Consider the following 19,248-nt stretch of genomic DNA (forward strand, 5'->3'; position numbering starts at 1 on the left):
ATGTCAAATGGAACTACATACTTGTCGTCTGTGTGCAGCCAACAAGAAGCTTTCAGGTTATGTTCAGTTTCAGATCTGTGCATTCTACATCATTCATGTAAAATAACAACTACTGCTTACTGCTGTAATGCCCATGGGCAATTACTTGGCTGTCAAAGCTTCAACTAGTTCAAATATGTGGATATCTTGCGGCCCATAAGGAGTTGCAGAGCGAAATGCAGAAGCTCATGAAATAAACGTGAGTCTTCATGCTACATACTTTGTAAGAAGCTTTACCACTGTATTTCAATAAAGCAAACCACAAATTAGCAGTTACTTTTATTTTATGCTGCTCATGTTGCTGCTTAGGCTGCTTCTGTGGCAAGCTAGCTTGGTTTTAGCATGCTAGGGTGATGGGTTGTCCGACTCCCTGCCACCATATGGCGCTGTGCCAACTTGCTGCGCGTTCATATTGTGGGGTGGCAATGTGCACCCTAATATAAAGAGGTGCGGCTACACCACTCTCTTTTCCTCCGCTTCCTTCTCGGTGGATGTGGCTTGTCTGGCATGGCCATCGCGGCACACAATCCTCTCCTTCAGGTAATACGCTCTGCCAATCTTCCTTTGTTCATGTGTGTGTAAAACCGCAATTTGGTGATGCGATCTCCGCTCTTTGTAGCATGGTCAGCTGCTTGGGTCGTCTGGGGACGCATCGCTCGAACAAAAGCCTTCCTTGGGTGCGCTTGTCTGTCCCTTTCGGTGAGCCCACAATTGTCTGCCATCCAGCAGCTCTGTCACTCAGTTCCCAGCTGATTATTTCTCTGTGCGAAATTGCAGTGTGTGTGCATTCCCTTGTAGAGAACTGGGTGAATGGTTTGGCCAGTATTCAGCCACCTCTCCCGGAATACATGCTGCTGTTTTGGCTCCTTTTGATTCGTATTCTCCCATAATTTGCTGGTTTGGCTCGCCAGTGTGTCTCTCCAGGAATGTGCTTATACAAAACAGCTCATAGCTGCCTGGGCCCGCACTTAAAGGACGTCTGCTCTTTTAAAACATTTCATTTGTGTTAAATGTAACATTTGGTTAATGTGTATTTTGTTTGTTATAATTTAGTGGTTATTTATAGTTCTTTGTGTTTTGTTTTTTTTGTTTGTTTCACTTGATTACTTGTGTTTGTACACACCAGTGCATACAGCTTTGGTCAGGTGCTGAGGGACTGTGGTGGCAGTTCAGTTCCCGGTGGTGGTTTTCTTCATGATTTTCTTTCATGGCTGTGTGTGTAAGTGCAGTGTCAGGGGTGTTTAATTTAAGAACCCTCCTTGGTTTGTCCCTGGCACCTAGTAAGCCCCAGCCCTGTCCTCATACCCTTTCCCTGCCTGGTGCTAATTTTATCTTATGGTAATGGTGTGTGACGGTTGATTTTCTTCTTTTCAATAATTCATTCAGTTTTGTTCAATCAAGTTTCCCTCCTTTTTAAATTGAAAACAGTATCTTGCCCCGTGGTATTTTTCAACCTGTGTGACCTTACTCCGTAAAAACTTAGTTTAGAATTTCCTGGGGGTGAAATTCCCCTAGTTGGCGTTGTCACAACACCGTAGATTCCCTCTCCATCTCGCCACACTAGCTTGTAGCGTTCTGCAGTGTGGACCAACAGTAAACATAAACATGCTACCAGACTCTTTTCACTGCATGTGTGTGTAATGTTGGCTTGCTCATGTAATTGGCTTAATGGGCTGTGGCATAAACTGCAACATATAAACAAGATAGAGAATGGTCCTGTGTAACACAATATGTTCTCTCATTAGTCATGCATTTCATACTGCAATTACAGAGATTACAGTTATGCTCAAGGATGTATATCAAACCCTTGATGGACATTCACCCTCCCCTCAGTGAAAATTTATTTCTTTTTAATACTTATTTTATTTACAGATTTACACTATATCAAACTTTTTTTCCTACAACCAGAGGGGCAAACCAGAGGGACCCTGCATCAGTTATATATTGTATGTAGTAGTATTATGCAGTCATATGTATTTAATAGTAATAGTTTTTAGAGAAAAAATTTTATGTTATATTTAAATTGTTGCTCAATAAATACAAATATCAACATTGTGAATCCGGGTGATTTAAGTTCTAAACGTGAACATTCAATCAACGTCCTCAAATAGTCGTCGAAAAACCTTTCACTTTTGAACTTTTTCAAGTGTCTGTTTTACAGGTGACCATTGACGTTTTTTTAACCTTAAGGGCTCCAGTTTCCCGGTGCAGCGCAGGGTGGCACAGGGTGGCACAGGGTGGCGAACCCCGCACAGAGCTAATTTCAAGCATCGCAACCCGAGGCGCGCTCAATTTGGTAGTTTGGCAGACCAAGGTGCGCTGAGATGGGTGTGGCGGCGCAGCAGGGGGAGGTGTCGACAGATCCAGCTTGGTGCAGTGACAGTTTCGTGCCAAAAGACTTCGCCAAAGGTGTGCTAAAAGCTCGCCAGCTGTAACAGGTCTACTGTCAGCGCAGGCGGAGTGCAGCCGGTGTAAGCCGAAGTTTGACTGACCGGCGGACAGTGCCCACACGTCACCAAAACCTCACAGGCAGGTTTCCAGAATATCAGGCACATTAACAATGCAATAAATAGCCACAAAACCACTATTCAATGCAACTATCTGCAATCAGCACATGAATGTATCTCTATATCGACTGTCCCGTCACATCTGATGTCAGATCAAAGGGGATTGGCACCGTTTGGCATGTTTGGCATGCGTAATGGAAACCCAAACTGATTTGATTAACACAGCTGCAAACTAATGAGTTCACATCCCTCTCAGGCAACCACAAACAGCCACAGCATCAGATAGGGAGTATATATTCAGCAACTGTCATCTTAGAAATGTCAAAAGAAAAGAAACAGAGTGAGACTGCGAGAGAGAAAGAGAGAGCGCGCACGCGCATGAGAGAAATGCAACATTGATTTACAATTGTGGTGACCTCTTCCCAGGCTACCTTTGCATCATCAGCCCGTGGAGGTCTGCTCGCAGTTCCGTATATTCGGACAGTGTGAGCTTGGACCTCCCAGACCGAAACATCAGTTTCCTCTTGGGAGAAATTTGGCCGTCTGATGCTGCTGCTCTCTTCTGCCATGGCGAATTGAGTAAACTCTCATTACGCCTTTGCGTGGCGCATTTAAGGGCGAGGAGAGGGGCTCATTTGATTGGTGTGATGTGTGTAAAACCCACTCCACGCCTTCTCTCCTCCCTCTTTCCGACTTGCGCAGGTAGGAGGGACGGAGGTAAGAAAGAGGAGTAGCTGCGCCAGGCGCACGGTGTGCCAAACTTGCAAAATCCGCCTGGCCACACCCAGTTGACGAAGCACCAGTGTGCTGTGCCCCCGCCTCGCCCGGTCTGTGAAACTAGAGCCCTAAGTTTTAGTTTAAGTATTTTTTAGCCAACCTATCCTGTGGAATCAGGGTAGCCAAACATGACTACATGGAAAAAGCCACCCGGCACTTCACAGACAGCACAGATGCATGGTGCCTATGGCAGGGTGTCCAGGCCATCACAGATTATAAATCTCTGCCACAGACCTGTGCCAGCGACATCTCTCTGCTGGACAATCTCAACAGCTTCTTTGGATGATTGGAAGCAGCCAACAACCCACCTCGGCAGAGGACCACCTCCCAAGCCCATGACCAGGCCTTGTGCTTTTCTACAGCCAGTATGAAATGAACACTCTTCAATCAACATCCGCAAGACTGCCGGTCCAGACAACATTCCTGGTCGTGTGCTGGGGGAATGCACAGAGGAGCCAAAGATGTCTTCACTGACATCTTCAATCCCTGTTGTTCCCTCCTGCTTCAAATCCACTACCATCATCCCCGTGCCAAATAAGCCTTCTCCATCCTGCTTTAATGACTTTTGCCCCATTGCACTGACCCGCATCATTATAAAGTGCTTCAAGAGACTGGTCATGCCCCATATAAAATCCATCCTTCCTCCTACCCTGGACCCCTTCCAGTTCACTTATCGGGTCAACCAATACACAGAGGATGCAATCTGCTCTGCTCTTCATCCTGTCCTCACACACCTGGAGAAGAAGGACTCTACTTATATGTTAGAATGCTGTTCTTCGACTTCAGTTCAGCATTCAACACCATCATTCCACTTCAGCTTATTAACAAGCTGGACCAGCTGGGACTCAACACCTCCATGTGAGATTGGCTGAGGGACACCACATCTAGCACCATAATCCTCAGCACGGGGAGCCCCCAAGGATGTGTGCACAGCCCCCTCCTCTTCACCTTGCTGACCCATGACTGTTACTGACATTTAGCACCAATCACATCGTGAAGATTGCGGATGATACAACCGTGGTGGGTCTTGACTCCAGCAACGACAAGACTAACTACAGGTGTGAGATCAGACCGCTCGCCACGTGGTGTAGGGACAACAATCTCCTCCTGAATTTAAATAAGATCAAAAGGACTGTTATTGACTTCAGGAGAGGACACACTGAACTACCCTCACTGACCATCAATGTTGCTGCTGTAGAGAGGGTGAGCAGCACTAAATTCCTGAGGGCGCACATATGTGAGGACCTCTCCTGGACGACCAACACCACAGCCCCGGCGAAGAAGGCTCAGCAGTACCTATTCTTTCTCTGCAAACTGAAGAAGGCAAGACCTCCCCCACCCATCATGTGCTTCTTCTACCGTGGCACCACTGAGAGCATCCTGAGTAGCTGCATCACCGTATGGTGCGGGAGCTACACTGACTACCACCCCAAGACCCTGCAGTGCATCGTGAACACAGCTGGAAAGATCATTGGTGTCTCACTCCCCTCCCTCCTGGACATCTACAATGCCTGCCTCACACACAAAGATCTTAGCATTGTATGTGACCCCAGCCATCCCTCACACGCAAAGATCTTAGCATTGTATGTGACCCCAGCCATCCCTCACACAACCTCTTCTGCTTCTTGCCATCAGGGAGAAGGTTCCAGATCATTCATGCCTGCTCCACCAGACTCATGAACAGCTTTATCCATCAAGCTGTCAGGAAACTGAACTCACAGCCCTGACCCTCCCTCCCCACTCACCCCCATAGACTCTGGTTGTCTATACTAACCATATTACCCAAAAAGCACCAGCCACTGAAAACAGACTACCAGAACTAACTAATACATTCATTCACTATTTACTGTTCTTGTCCAGAATGCAAACTGCTGTTCAAATTGTTGAATATTTGCACATTTGAATTAATTGCAGTTACATCTTTGCACCACTTGTATTGCTCTTATTTATTTCTATTTTGTATTACCGCTTCTAATTTATACTTATCTGTTTGCACTCTCTGCATCGTGGGTCAGTACAGAATGAAACGTTGTTTTGATTCTCTATATGCCTGTACATAACTGTAGAAGTGACAGTAAAGCCTCTTGAATTTTGAATCTTAAACGTCTTCTCAACAGAAAAATGTTTGCTGGGATAATTGTAAATACATATTTTTTTTTTGTGGCCAGCATCTGCTTACATCTGCTCCCTCTCAGAGGACACATTTGGAAAAACAAAAAATACAAAAACAGAAAATGCAGTTTAAGATCAAAAATTATTTTATTATGGAATATTTCACCTCATATTATATGATTAGAAACAGCCCATCAGCTGAAATGCTTTACTCAGCTGCCTCTTTTCCCTGTAAATTAGAGGAAGAAGGAGAAGAAGAAAAAGAAGAAGAAGAAGAAAATTAATACACAGTTCATATGCACACGCACACTTATTATACTCTGTAAAGGATTTCTCTGTTATTTATTTTATGAAGCTGAAGGCAAATATTGTAATTATTTTCAGTCATGATGAGAGTATTGCATGACCTAAATTTAATTTTCATTTAGCTGAAATTTGTATGTATTTACCTTGCCAGAGTCGCGACTCTTTGCTCTCAACTTGTTGACCTGGGACTCCGCAATATCAGCACGCTCCTCAGCCTCTTCCAGCTCATGCTGGATTTTCCTGCACTTGGACAGATGGACGTTGGCCTGCTCCTCCTGAAAAACCATAGAGGTTGACATTGTTTTAATGTCCACAAAGACCATCAGTCTACTTCATTTGAAATAAACCTGCCACAGTAGCAAGGTTTTGAGTGTTGAAAATGTATATTTTGTCCTTACCGCCTCCTCAGCCTGCCTCTTGTAGGCCTTCACCTTGAGCTGCAACTTATCAACCAGATCCTGCAGCCTGGAGATGTTTTTCTTGTCCTCTTCAGTCTGTTAAAGTTAATTTAAAAGTAAAGTAGAAAATAAATGTACATGTTGACTTGAAGTAGGCTGTGTTAAGTTGATTTCTATATTAAATGTCAAAGTGACTGTACCTGATAGGTGAGCTCCTTTACTCTCCTCTCATATTTGCGGACACCCTTAACAGCATCTGCTCCACGTCTCTGCTCAGCCTCCACCTCTGCCTCCAGCTCACGCACCTTCAGAAAACAAGATAATGAGTATCCATCTTCCCTTCAAAACTCACGTTTCAGCTGTGAAAATTGTTATCATGACTTTCTTACCCTTGATTCAAGTTTCTGGAGCTGCTTCTTTCCACCCTTCATGGCCAGGTTCTCAGCCTCATCCAGGCGGTGCTGCAGGTCCTTAACAGTGACTTCCAGGTTCTTCTTCATCCTCTCCAGGTGAGCACTGGTATCCTGCTCCTTCTTCAGCTCCTCAGCCATCATAGCAGCCTAGAGAATACAGCATAAAACATTGATTAGAAATGTTGTGAAAAAAATACATTGGCTTATGAACAAATGAAGTTAAAACCTACATCAGTGATGGCCTTCTTGGCCTTCTCCTCTGCATTCCTTGCTTCCTGAACAGTGTCATCCACTTCTCCCTGGACCTGGATCAGGTCAGCCTCAAGCTTCTTCTTGGTGTTCATAAGGCTTGTGTTCTAAAAAAAATGTAGGCACTTGAGTCATCACATGCCTGATTTATCAAGTTATTTTTAAATCTCATTAGCTTTTTAAATCATTGAATAAATGACTGGGTTTGTTCACCTGAGAGTGCAGAAGTCCAACACGCTCACTGGCGTCCACCAGCTCCTGTTCAGCAACTTTGCGACTTCTCTCTGTCTGTTCCAGAGCAGCTCTGAGTTCCTCAATTTCAGCCAACATGAGACCGTTCCTACGATCCACCATAGCAGCTTGTTCCTTGAAGTCCTCCTGGGCTCTGACAGCATCATCAAGGTGCAGTTGCGCATCCTAGTGGAAAAATATCAGGAAAATGTTCACATACATGTTTCCGTCACTGACCACAGTCTGTGCAACAGCTCTGTGTCTTACAGTACCTTCAGCTGCGCCTGAACATTTCTCAGTTGCTTCTGGGACTCAGCAGCCTGGCGATTGGCGTGGCTGAGCTGAATCTCCATCTCATTCAGGTCTCCTTCCATCTTCTTCTTGATTCTCAGGGCATCATTCCTGCTCCTGACCTCAGAATCCAGAGTGCTCTGCATGGAGTCAATCACCCTCTGGCTGTTCCTCTTGATCTGCTCCATCTCCTCATCTTTCTCTGCCAGCTTCCTGTCCACCTCACCCTTAATCTGGTTGAGCTCCAGCTGGACACGCAGGATCTTAGACTCCTCGTGTTCCAGAGTTCCCTGATGATATCAAAGAACGAAACGTCCATCTCTGCTTTCAAACCTTTAATAATATATTTGTCGCTGATTTAGAATGTTTTTCAGATCTCTTAGAAAAACAAAGTACCTCAGCCTCTTCAAGAGCTGTCTGGATTTCAGCCTTCTCTGTCTCCACCTGCTTCTTGGACTTCTCCAGCTCATGGATGCTCTTGCCAGTCTCACCAATCTGTTCAGTCAGATCTGAGATCTCCTCTGCAGATAGATACAAGTGTAAATCGTTGAGCCTTAAAATGTAGAATATAAAGACTTTATTCCAAAACATGTTGAATACAGTGTAACTGTTAGATAATTTAGAACTCACGCTGCAGGTTCTTGTTTTCACGCTTCATGGTCTCCAGCTGATCCAGAGTTTCCTCATAGGAGTTCTTCATCTTGAACAGCTCAGTGCTGAGAGAACGAGCCTCCTTCTGTGCTCCCTCAAGTTCTGCCTGACCCTCCTCATACTTCTGTTTCCACTCAGCCAACACCTGAATAACACAATTAATGCAGTTCAGATTGTTACACAGCAGTATAAAGACAAATGAAAGTATCTTTTTCATTGTTTGTATGGCTGAGCCATATAAAGTAAACAATGCTACCTTGTCAAAGTTCCTCTGCTTCTTGTCCAGGTTGGCAGCCAGCCCATTGGCCCTCTCCACATCAATCATGAGGTCCTCCACCTCACTGTGAAGCCTCTGTTTGGTCTTCTCAAGAGAGGCGCACTTTGAATTCACTGCCTCAATCTGCTCCTCAGCCTCCTGAAGGCGCTGAGCCAGCTTCTTCCTGTTTGGAAAAGGCAAGTTTTTTTCTCCCAATGAACGGTGGGAAATTACCTGAGGCCTCAGTAACAAGAATTTGCAATGTGAGCTCTGAACACATTATGCAACAGGTAGCTGAATCCATTTGGCCCCACTGGGAAGAGGGAATACTCTATTTGAATGGAGCTACTGGTGTTACAGATGTAACACTGGTGTTCTGCCCAGGCTTAATGGGTAGGGATTGTTTTTCATCTTATTCTTAAACAGGTGTTGGATTAGCAAATACAAATATTTTGGAAACATTTATTGAAATGCAAGTTTTAATGTTAGCAGTGCAGTTGTCAGCTGACTTATGCCAAAATGAAACACTTCTGAACTGGCCATTCAATTGTATGAATGTTACTCACTTGGCTTCCTCAAGCTCCTCAGTGCGCTGGATAGCATCAGTTTCATACTTTGATCTCCACTGTGCCACCTCACTGTTGGCCTTGGACATTCCACGCTGCAGCTCAGCCTTGGCCTCCTGCTCCTCCTCAAACTGCTCCCTCAGCAGATCACAGTCATGGCGGGCTGATTGCAGGCCATGGGCAAGAGCATTCTTGGCCTGGTGTAAAAAATATTATTGAATATACAGAATTCCTTAATCTCAAACATATATACCAATACACACTTACTGAACAGTTTCCTACCTTAACCTCCTCCTCAATCTGTCTCTTCAGCTCCTCAATCTGCTGTGTGAAGGCCTGTTTGCCTCTGGTCAGCTGGGAGACAAGCGCTTCTTTCTCCTCAATTTGACGGCTGAACTCACCTTGTGTAAGAGATGTCATGATACCATTAGTTTGTGTTATATTTCTCAATGACACACAACAGATCATTCACTGATAACTTGTAGATACCATTTTCTGTCAGGAGACGTGCTTTCTGTGCACTTATGTCATTCATTTGACGGACGTTTTCATCATTCTTGGTCTTCAGTTCGCTAAGTTGGTCCTCAAGAGTGCGGCACATTTTTTCAAGATTTCCCTGATGAGGAAAAGAGAGATGAGATCAGTGATCAGATTTTACTTTGGCTATAATATTGATTACCTTATTTACTGTACTAATTTGGGTATTAAAATAGCATGCAATGCGTTGCACACCTTTGCTTTTGCAACATTCTCCATGTTGCTGGAGAGGTCGTCAATTTCCATCTTGTATTCACTCTTTTCCTTCTCAAGCTTCTGCTTAACACGCTGGAGGTTGTCGATCTGCTCTCCCAGCTCAGCAACGCTGTCAGCCTGCTTCTTGCGAAGAGCAGCAGCAGTGGCTTCATGCTGCAGAGTGGACTCCTCAAGTCACGACGGAGCTTCTGGAACTCAGCTTCACGCTTCTTGTTCATCTCAATCTGAGCAGCAGTAGCACCACCGGCCTCTTCCAGCCTCTCGCTGATCTCCTCAAGTTCCCTGGAGAGTCAGCTCTCTGCTTCTCAACCTTGGCACGAGCAGCACGCTCAGCCTCAATCTCCTCCTCCAGTTCCTCAATACGGGCCTGTTGAATGTAGGTGTAATGTCTTTCAGTAAACTTCCACTTTTACTACACAACACAGGAATTGTAAACTATGCAGTGATGTTTTTTCTTGTAGCACAATATGTCACCTGAAGCTCCTTAATCTTCTTCTGGAGCTGAGCACCCATTGACTGCTCGTCTTCAATCTTGCTCAGGAGTTGACTGATTTCAAAGTCTTTCCTGTGAAAATAGTAGAAAGAGTAGATAGAGTTCAAGCAGTCCCCCAGGATGTGGTTGTTGAGTGGTTGTTGGATAAATTAAAAAAATATACTTTTTGATTTTCTCGTCAGACTGCTGCTTGTCATTCTCAAGATCCATGATGGATTCCTGGGCCAATTTCAGATCACCCTCAAGCTTCCTCTTGGCTCTCTCAAGGTCCATACGCAGCTTCTTCTCTTGCTCCAGAGAACCCTCAAGCTGAGAAATACAATGAGTTTTTAGTCATCACATTCAAGAAGAATCTTGTCTTTCCACTCTGAGCAACTTTGTGCACTTACATCATCCACTTGCTGCTCAAGCTTGGTCTTGGCCTTGGTCAGAGTGTTGACTTTGTCTTCCTCAGCCTGCAGGTCATCAAGAGTCTGCTGATGAGCCTCCTGCAGGGCTTTCTTTTCCTTGGTCAGCTTAGCAATGCTCTCATCCTGAGAGGCCATCTCCTCGGTCAGGTTCTTCACCTAAGTATGCGAAAGATTTTGTCAATAATTGGTAATCATTATAATTTTGCTTGATCTGCTGGACAGAATATTATTTAGGAACCTTGTTCTCAGTGGCGTGTTTCTCCTTCTCCACTTTGGCCAAGGTAAGCTCCAGGTCATCAATATCCTTCTTGAGCTCAGAGCATTCATCCTCCAGTTTTCTCTTCTTGGCAGTGAGCTCAGCATTGATTTCCTCTTCATCCTCCAGTCTCTCATTTGTCTCTTTGAGTTTGGCCTCCAGCTGAATCTTACTCTTGATAAGTCCCTCACATCTCTCCTCAGCATCTGACAGATTCTCTGCTTCCTAGTTAATTTCATGAAAAAAACATGTTAGCACATTGACAGTGAAAAACTGGAAAAAGCACAACTGTCTGTTGATGTGAACTTACAGATGCTACTTGCAGCTGCAGATCATTCTTCTCCTGCAGAAGGGACACCATCTTCTCCTCCAGTTCCTTCTTCTTGGCCAGGGCAGCAGCCAAGTCATTTGTCATCTTATCATAGTTCTCCTTCATATTTTGCAGTTCCTTCTCAGTTTCAGCACTCTTCAGCAGAGGCTTGACCTTGTAGTACACCTTCATCCATGGCCAGTGTTTCACATTCATGAATGAGCGGATATTGTACTGGATGGTATAAATGGATTCCTGTGGATAAGAAGTAGCGTTTATAGACAGTGTTGTTTGGGATTTTTCAAACAATCATTCAGATTGATCTGTTTTCAACATGCCTCCTCTCCATCATCTTCACAAACTCCTTTCTCATGACGTAACCACGGCACAAAGCCTGAGTCATGGTGACCAGAGTTGCCAGTTTTTCATCTCTCATCTCCTCAAGGACACCCAGCAGACCAGCCTTGAAGAAAACCTGGACAAACAAAAATTAAAAATAAATGCAGGATAAACTCAGATTGTGATTACTTCATCTACCCTACATGGTTCAAAACCTCTAAGGCGTAAGGAGTTTCATGAATGGAGACATGCTGGCTGCTTTACCTCTGTTCTAACATCTGAGCACTTGGAACTGAATTCATTAAAGTCAAGTGAGTAGTTTTCAGATGTTATGCTTCATTATTAATAGATATATCTTGTACATGATAAATTGTTAACAGAAAACATTCAAATACGCTCGGATTAACAACTTTGCAATTCTTCTTAAAAAAAGAAAAAGGACAGAAAGGTGCTTACCTTAGTGTGTCCGAATTTGTACTCATCATGATTAACATCAATTGACCCAAGCAGCTTCTCTGAAGCTTTCTTGTTGTCAATGAACTGACCCTCAGGGATCACACTGGCATTCAGCACTTTGTACCTTTTATGAGAGAGTTAATGGTCAGTGTGAGCATTTTCTTTTAATAATCTGCATCAAAACTATGTTGAAATATTCACTGATACCTCTGCTTGAAGTCACCATAGAGGATTCTGCTGGGGAAACCTTTTCTGCAGATTCTGATACCCTCCAGCACACCATTACACCTGAGCTGGTGGATGACCAGGAAGTTCTCCATCAAGCCTGGAAAACAGAAATTTCTTGATGAACTTTTTTGATGAAATAATCTCCTTGTTGAAACAACACAAAATGTCATAAACCACAACAACAAAACTAAACCAATTCTCAATGACTCTATTGAGATTATGTTCTCTATGTACCTGGAGTCTTTGACTCATTGGGAATCAGGCAGCGCACAAAGTGAGGATGGGTGCTCCTCAAGTTAGTCATCAGCTTGCCCAAGTTCTCCTGTAGATCCAAAATGATCAGTCTTATGATTAATTTTCATACAGACTGAGATATATGAAATGCATTTGCAATTTTAAACCTTACCCTAAACTGTGAAGACACCGTTTGCATAGAACCACCCTTCTTCTTGCCTCCCTTCTTGCCACCACCAGTTTCTGTTGATAATTTACAGTGCACATATTTTGTTAGATTGTGATGTCAAATGAACATGAACACATTCTTGTTACTGAAAAATATACAGTATGTTTGACCCTGAGATGGGTTTTAGTTTACTGTAGTTGCTATCATACCTTCAACGACGGGAGGATACAGGGCAGCCAGCAGTTTCACTGAGGATTTCTGGTACAGCTGCACAACGGAATCATTCAGTGGATCCTTGTTCTTGTCCAGCCAGCCAATGATATTGTAGTCCACAGTACCAGCATAGTGCACCAGAGAGAAGTGGGCCTCAGCCTTGCCCTTGGCGGGCTTTGGCTTTTCAAATGCTTTGCTTTTGCCAAGATGCTGGTCATACAGCTTGTTCTTAAAGGATGTGTCTGTGGCCTTGGGGAACATGCACTCCTCTTCAAGGATGGAGAAGATGCCCATAGGCTTGAAAAAACATAGGAAAAAGTATGTCATTAAGTGACACATTAAGTCAAATCGAGAACAACTACATATAATCACAAAATCAAGTGATTACCTTTCAATCAGCTCAATGCAGGCAGCCAAATCCATGCCAAAGTCAATGAACTCCCAGATAATACCCTCCTTCTTGTACTCCTCTTGCTCCAGGACAAACATGTGGTGGTTGAAAAACTGTTGCAGTTTCTCATTAGTGAAGTTGATGCACAGCTGCTCCAAGGTGTTGAACTGTGAGGGGAAATATAATCAGCATAGTCTCTTGCAGGCAATAAGAATGATTCTGTCATGAAAATGATTGGCTGCTGAATTTTTGGAAATGAAGCTTACATCAAAGATTTCAAAGCCAGCAATATCCAAGACACCAATGAAGTACTGTCTCGCTTGTTTGGTATCCAGTGTCTGGTTGATACGGACGACCATCCACAAGAACATTCTCTCATAGATAGACTTGGCCAGGGCACTCACTGAGTTATTCACCTGAATAAAAACAAGGATGTCATTTTATAAAATCCATCAATCCTGTTGTAAAATGCTAGATTACTGGTAATTTAAAGTTCTTCTAATGAGACAAATCACACAACAGATTCAAAATAGAAAATACAGCTAAGATGGATCTTGACTTAATTTGCATCATGCATTTAGCATGCAATGTATAAAACACATCAAGAGTAGAAAGACATTGAACTCTTCCACTGCATTTCTTCTTTCAAATGAATTATTTTTACATTACATTACATAATTTCACTACAACATAAATAATCTGTTTTAAATAGTAGTATATTGGATGTTGATAATTCATGTTTACCTGAGGCACAGTCTGTCCCTTGGTGACAAATTCATTTCCGACCTTTACTCTCGGATAGCACAGAGCCTTCAGCATGTCAGCTGAGTTCAGACCCAGTAAGTAAGCAACTTTGTCAGCCTCTGAAAACAGTTCAGTGATTTCCATCAGAAACCAGTGTGATTAAAAACGTTATTACTGTCTTGCTCCAAGGTATTTTCTATTAGCTGACATTGAATACTCACCCTCTGTGCCATCAGGCTCAGCCTGCTCCTCACGCTGCTTCTGCTTGAACTTCATGTTACCATGGTGGAGCACAGCACCAGTCATCTTGTAGATACTTGCCTTCTCTTCACCGGTGAAGCCCAGGATATCGATAGCATTCTAAATTCAAAAGAGGTGTCCACACAAAATATAATCACTTAAGTAATTGCATCTGAAGAAGCACTTTTGATGACGCATTTAATGCACAAAATATATTCAAACATTTTGAGGTGGGGATCACTCACATCAGTGGCTTCCAGCTCAACTTTGTCATCAATGCTGGCCACAGTGATCTGACCCATGCTACACATGGGGAAGTCGTAGGGGTTGGTTGTGATGAGTGCCAACTCTGGAGATCAGAAAAGTGTGAAAGGTAAATAGATTTATGTTTCTTTGAAAGTTGTAATATGGTTACACATTGTGCAGAATCTCAGTTTGCTTACCAATCAGCTCAGGCTTGTGGTTGGTCATCATCTGGTAGAAGATGTGGTAGCCTCTTTCATCAGGAAGCTGGAATGTCACTCTAGACTTCTCCAGCAGATCTACAAATATTGTTCATAAGTCACAGCCTGGCCAATTCTGAATTCCAGTTGTTCATATGAGTGTTATTACTTACATGTCTCAATATCAGCACTAGCCAGTTTGCCAGTTGTGCCAAAATGGATTCTGATGAATTTACCCTGTTTGGAAGAAAGGAATTTTTAATGTCCAATGACACTGACAATCTGTAACAAGACCTGTCTCATGTATAGAAATCGCTCCATACTTACAAAACGAGAGGAGTTGTCATTCCTCACAGTTTTGGCGTTACCATAGGCCTCCAGCAGGGGATTGGCTGCAATAATCTGATCCTCCAGTGACCCCTATAATCCAGGTTTAATCAGAAAATGACTCTCTCCCCCCCCATCCCCGGAGATATATGTGCTATTGAAAGATAACTGAGTAGTAATCATTACACAATTACAAACCTTTGACATGTCCCTCTTTTTGTCTCCACCAATTGAGATTGTTGCAAAGTACTGGATGACACGCTTGGTGTTGACAGTCTTTCCAGCACCAGATTCTCCACTAGGTATAGACACAGACTTATAAAAAGCTGATCAAGATATCTGACTGTGTTAAACAGAGTCAACAAATGTAAATGTGACAAACTTACGTGATCAAGACAGACTGGTTCTCCCTATCTGTTAAATAAAACACAAGAATTAATGATGTTTTACTGCAACAGAAACCTCATATAAACTGGACATTGTTATGGTAATGACTTACCAGTAAGCATGAACTGATAAGCGTTGTCAGAGACAGAGAAGATGTGGGGTGGAGCCTCCATACGCTTCTTGCCTCTGTAGGCAGCCACACATTCAGCATCATACACTGGGAGCCACTTGTAGGGGTTCACAGTGGCACAGAACAACCCAGAGTAGGTCTGAAAGTGATCACAGAGATTCAACAGTTAACTCTGTGTTTCTGTCAAGTATTTCCAACCATACTGTTATGTCATTAGGCACATTGTCTTACGTAGATCATCCATGCTGCATAACGCTCTTTGAGATTATACAGCACAGAGGCTTCATTGAGATGGGTCATCATGGCCATGTCCTCAATCTTGTCATACTTGGGAGGGTTCATTGGAGAGACGTCATCTTCTTTGACTGTCCTCTCCTGGAATAAAACATTTATGATTATCAGAACTGGTCATATTGAATTTCCAGATGACTCAGACTTTATGATACCAACCTCCTGAGTGTCCAGGACCTTGACAGTGACTTTGCCACCATCTTTCTTGATGATTGTTGCCTTCAGGTACAGCTCCTTGGCATCGGCCACGTAGCAGGCACTCTTGGCATCAAAAGGTTTGCTCTGAGCCTCAATTCTCTCCCTTTCTGGCTTCCGGAGGTAAACGGCAGCCTTGCCATAGATGGCCATCTCTGCGTCCGTACTCATGGTGGCAGCTGATGTCTGGTTGAAAATTACAAAGGAACTGCCATCATAAACTTATGCTTTTAAGTCCATGTGATTAAACAGCACATGAACTTAAACGTCTGCTGAATAATTAACATATCCAAACTCAAACGTGTCTGTGTTTCCTTGCAGGTGGTCTTCAACTTCATTCAAAGTCCTTTTCAGACTCAGTTAGTGACAATAAACTAACTAATACTAATATTGTTTTGTTTTGTTAAAAGTCTGCCTGAAGAATTGTGGACACTGATTGAAAGAACAATATTTTGCATATTTATCAAATGATTATAAAGATACTTCAAACACTTAAATGTTGTTCTTACCTGACCCCCTCTCTCTCAACACTATTCACCAATCCTGTTAAAAAAGTAATCTGGTTAGAATAGGTGTAAAATCAAGATAACAAATGTTAATATTACTTATATCTTAAATAAAGAACATATTGATATGTCTTTTTGCTGAAGAGAAAATCATTTTACCACAAGCAGGAACTCACAGGTCTTCAGCGTTGCACACTGTGTCCTCAGGCAGCCTTTATATTGAATCAGGTTTTAATGACACTGCAAAAGTTAAATATGGTATACTTGCCAAATTTGGTAAGGCATATAGGCGGGTATAAAGACATGTTGTAATGATAGATCATCTGATGTTTCAGGTTTCAGTCATGGCCAAGTTTTTTCTTAATCATGACTTCATTTTACAGAAGTATACTAATTTAAAAAAAACATCAGCGTTCTATTTCCCTTTAACTGTTTCTTCAGTTTATTTATTTATTCCAATAATATGATTTAAACAAAATGATATTAGTATGCCATGGATTTGTGGGGTTAAATCTTTTTTTTTTTTTTTTTTTTTGTTAAATTTTATTATTAAGTATTATTGAGTTTTTCAGTTTTGTTTAAGCATAAGGCCATAGTACAAAACAAGCACAACAAGAAACAGTAAAGACTCATAATGGGGGGGGGGGGGAGGTAAAACCATTAAAACCAAGAAATATATTTTAAACAGTATCAGGACTCTTAGAAGAACACTGATATCAGAGCATGAAGGTTGATTATTCTCTGAAAGTTTTTGTTAAAGCTCTCTGAGATTTTTAACACTCTAGATGCATTTTGATCAGGGGTAAGAGTGAGCACTGAGGATACACTATTCTGGGATGCCAGAGTTCATTGAACTCCCTTTTTCAAAAGGGCTGGCCTCAAGAGACAGCTTCTTAGCAAGAATTTATCTTGAATTCAGCCACCTGTTCATTCATGCTTCTGGAAATGTTTCATGTTGGGATTACAGTGACAATATTGAAACCTCTTTTCCCTTACCCTCAAATGGTTTCTCCAACTTTTCCAGAGGAGTCTAAAAGTGGTCTGAGACATTCTTCATAATAAAATACCTCTGGAATGTCTTGGATCTCTTCTCAAATGCCTGTGCTTGGGACCTATTAATGCACAGTGGGGGCACATTGACTAGTTTTTCCATACCACAGTCCTCCAATGTTACAGATGGTTCCAGCAGTTATTAATGTAGTATAGTATATTTTTGGATGACTTGTAAATAACCCATGCCGGTGAGCAGCAACTGGGATTTCAATGTTGAATTCTAGTTCAAAACAGAATGACATTTGGGTACTCTTCTTTCCCACCTCCTACCCTCCTACCTGCGCAAGTCAGAAAGAGGGAGGAGAGAAGACGTGGAGTGGGTTTTACACAGCCGATTCACATCACACCAATCAAATTAGCCTCTCCCCTCCCCTTTAATGCGCCGCGTGAAGGCTAATGAGAGTTTGCTCAATTCGCCATGGCAGAAGAGAGCAGCAGCGTCAGACGGCCAAACTTCTCCCAAGAGGAAAGTGATGTTTTGGTCCGGGAGGTCCAAGCTCGCACTGTCCGAATATACGGAACTGCAAGCAGACCTCCACGGGCTGATGATGATGCAAAGGTAGCCTGGGCTACCTATCTGATGCTGTGGCTATTTTGTGGTTGGCTGAGAGGTTTTTTTCATTAGTTTAAGCTGTGATGTAATCAAATCAGGTTGGGTTTCCATGTGAATCATTAGTCAGCTGACTCAGTGCCAAACAGTAAAACTATTTGATCTGACATCAGATGTGACAGGACAGTCGATATAGAGATACATTTATGTGCTGATTGCAGATAGTTGCATTGAATTGTGGTTTTGTGGGTATTTATTGCATCGTTAATGTGCCTGACATTCTGGAAACCTGCCTGTGAGATTTTGGTGACGTGTGCGCACTGTCCGCCGATCAGCCAAACTTCCACTTACACCGTCTGCGCTCCGTCTGTGCTGACAGTAGACCTGGTTTCAGTTGGCGAACTTTTAGCACACCTTCGGCGAAGCCTTTTGGCACAAAACTGTCACTGCGCCAAGCTGGATCTGTCGATACCTCCCCCTGCTGCGCCACCACACCCATCTCAGCGCACCTCGGTCTGCCAAACTACCAAACTGAGCGCACCTTGGGTTGCACTGCTCGAAACTAGCTCTGCGCCGGGTTCGCCACTCTGCGCCGTGCCGGGAAACTAGAGGCCAATATGTTCTATCGTTATTCATGCATTTCATACTGCAAATACAGAGATTAATATGCTCAATTATGTATATGAAATCCATGATGGACATTCACCCTCCCCTCAGTGAAAATACATTTCCTTATAATACTTGTTTTATTTATAAGTTTCCATCATATCATATCACATCAAACTTCTTCCTACAACCAGAGAGACAAACCAGAGGGACCCTACATCAATTATGTATTGTAAAGTGAAGGATGGCCAAGATGGTGCCTGGGGACGGGTTTCTTCTGCTCATTAATGTTGTACTGCGTTCTCATTGTAGTATTCAACTTGATGTAGCAATTTTATTTTATTTATCGTTTATTTATCTATCATTCTATTTTATTTCTATTTTTTTTTTTATCGTATTCTATTTGTCTTTTTGTGTTTGTCTTGTGCTGCTGTGATATTTGAATTTCCCCTCTGGTGGATCAATAAAATATATCTTATCTTAATTGTATTTAAAGAGCATTTTTCATTGTTATATTTAAATTGTTGCTTAATAAATACATTTATCGCATGTGTCACACAGTCTTCATTGTCTTTTAAGGGAAAACTATGGATGTGTTAGTATGATTAAGTATATAACTTATATGTTGCTATTGATGTCATCCTAAAGCCAGCACCACTTGTACTGTTTTATATTACAGTGAGCATTTTTAGTTTTAAAAGGTGTATTATTTGGACACTGTAGAGGAT

The 19,248-nt window shown here is 42.6% G+C and overlaps 1 pseudogene; it reads right to left on the reverse strand.

The window, feature by feature from the left end:
• Window positions 1–5,563: 5,563 nt before the first annotated feature.
• On the reverse strand, window positions 5,564–16,498 carry LOC125886886 (myosin heavy chain, fast skeletal muscle-like; annotated as a pseudogene).
• Between the last annotated feature and the right edge of the window lie 2,750 nt (window positions 16,499–19,248).

Source organism: Epinephelus fuscoguttatus, linkage group LG4 (assembly GCF_011397635.1).
Source record: "Epinephelus fuscoguttatus linkage group LG4, E.fuscoguttatus.final_Chr_v1".
NCBI lineage: Eukaryota > Metazoa > Chordata > Actinopteri > Perciformes > Serranidae > Epinephelus > Epinephelus fuscoguttatus.